Below are 2,310 nucleotides of genomic sequence, written 5' to 3' on the forward strand. Positions count from 1 at the left end.
AAGGTTGTACTGACGACAACAGACTGGTAGAACATGTAAAGGAGAGGCCTTTATACTCCAAAGGACCTCAGTCTCCTTAGGAAGTAGATATGACTCTTGCCTTTCTTGTACACAGCCTCTATGTTGGTGCTGCTCTCAAGTCTGTCATCCAGGTGCACCCCCAGATACTTGTGGGTCCTTGCCACATCCACGTCCACACCATCAGTAGTAATAGCAAGCAGTGCAGGCTTGGACTTCCTAAAGTCCATCACCATCTCCTTTGTCTTACTGATGTAGAGTGGCAGATGATTCAGCTTGCACCATTTGACAAAGTCCTTTACCAGAGTTCTGTATTCATCCTTCTGTCCTCCCTTTATACACCCAACTATTGCTGACTCATCAGAGAATTTCTGCAGATGACATAACTCAGTGTTGTACCTAAAGTTGAAGTAAGTGAGAGCTGTACAGGAGTTAGAAGTAATATTGAACCGGTGGTGCCCAAAGCCCTCCACCACTGGGGGATTTTCCTTGTCACATGTCTACTTATAGACCAATCAGAAGAGGTTGATTGATGTGATGAATAAGTACAGAAGCTCACCACAGTAGCAACTGGGACAGAAAGCGACTAAAATAAAGACATGAGATGCTCAGCCAGGTTTTTAAATGGAATGAAGAAATGAAAGCAAAGTGGCTGGAAATAGAAAGTAGAGATGTTATTGAAATGAATCTGTGTGCAACCACATTGGTTAATGGTTTTTGTTATTAAGCTGGCAAACACAATTCCCCAGCTGGTGTCAATAAAAAGAAGGTATCCTAATGATGGAGGAACTCAGCAGGTCAGGCAGTATCTATGGAAATGAATAAACAGTTGACATTTTGAGTTTAGACTCTTCATCAGGACATTCCGGATCTCTACCTGAAATGTCGAATGTTTATTCATTTCCATTGATGCTGCCCAACCTGTTGAATTTTTGCAACAAATTCTGTGCATTGTCCTGTGTTTCTGAGGACATTTTGACCAATTCAGGTGAAAATATAGGTTCAAATGTAATATTTGATATGTTTCCTGGCAAGAAAATAGAGTGATCTGTACAATCCTCATTATAAAATTTTAATTGAGTAGCATGAAATATATTTGGTCACAGAGAATCCTGCATTCATATTGCTCAGAGCTTTGAGGTAAGAAGTAATAATTTAATTGTTAAAGAAAGCTTGCAAGTCAGTGTAAGTCAGTGTCCTATAATCTAAACTGAATATTGAGGATGTCCAATATTGTAAAAATGATATAATAATGATGTTTGTTAGATATTAATATACCTGTGCTGGAAATCACATATGCCTCACTAAAAATACTCTAGCAATGCTCCTGCAACAGTCAATGTATATTTTATTAATTTTATTATCTAAAATCTGTTTTCCTATTAATGCGCAGTTCCATCTGGAATTACCAAAGAGAACAGAAAGTTCAGTGTCAAGGAAATGGGACTCATGGGAGGAGTTGCTGCGATATCACTTCTCTTCCTCATCTTTGCACTTGTTCTACTAATACATCATGGAAGAGAATGGAAGAGGCATCGCAGACATAGGGACGTAGTCGCCATTGAACAAAACTCCAATGTGGTAAGATATCTAAATTAATTATTTCTATGGGTGTTGTATTAAATAATGACAACAATTAAAATCTGAACAATAACAGAAGGGTGGAAAACTAGGGAGATCAAGAGTTCCTCATTTCAAGCAAAGATTGCACTGGTGTGAGAGATATGATGAGCTTTGGTTATGATACAAGGATGAACACATTAACATTTGAGGAATAAGAAAATATTCAGATGAGAAATAGGCATAGCAGTAAAATGAATAGAACATTATCACTTTGATTAGGACAGAGTCACAGGTCTCCCAAGGTATAATCAGATCATCTTCTACATTCATTTCAGTCTTTTAGTCCAGGCTTAGAAAAATAGAAGGCTATGGGTAACTCTAGGTAATTTCTAAAGTAAGAACATGTTCAGCACAGCATTGTGGCCAAAGGGCCTGTATTGTGCTGTAGGTTTTCTGTTTTCTGTGAACATGTTTTTTGGAACACGAGTAACATTGTCAAGGCCTACAATCCCCGAGGTGGGTGCAAAGCACCTTCTTCATCTGTTACTTTCCTTCCATTGAAGATAATTCCATTGTGGCATCATGAGGGACTTCTAGATTTTGGATTCTGCATTAAAGCAACGTAAAGTATTTCACAGTCAGGGTAGTGTATACCTGGATATTCTATTATTTCACTATTCACTAAACACTCAAAAATCTTTCAAGCTACAATTTGAATGAACTTTATGA

Source organism: Hypanus sabinus, chromosome 13 (assembly GCF_030144855.1).
Source record: "Hypanus sabinus isolate sHypSab1 chromosome 13, sHypSab1.hap1, whole genome shotgun sequence".
NCBI classification, from domain to species: Eukaryota; Metazoa; Chordata; class Chondrichthyes; order Myliobatiformes; family Dasyatidae; genus Hypanus; species Hypanus sabinus.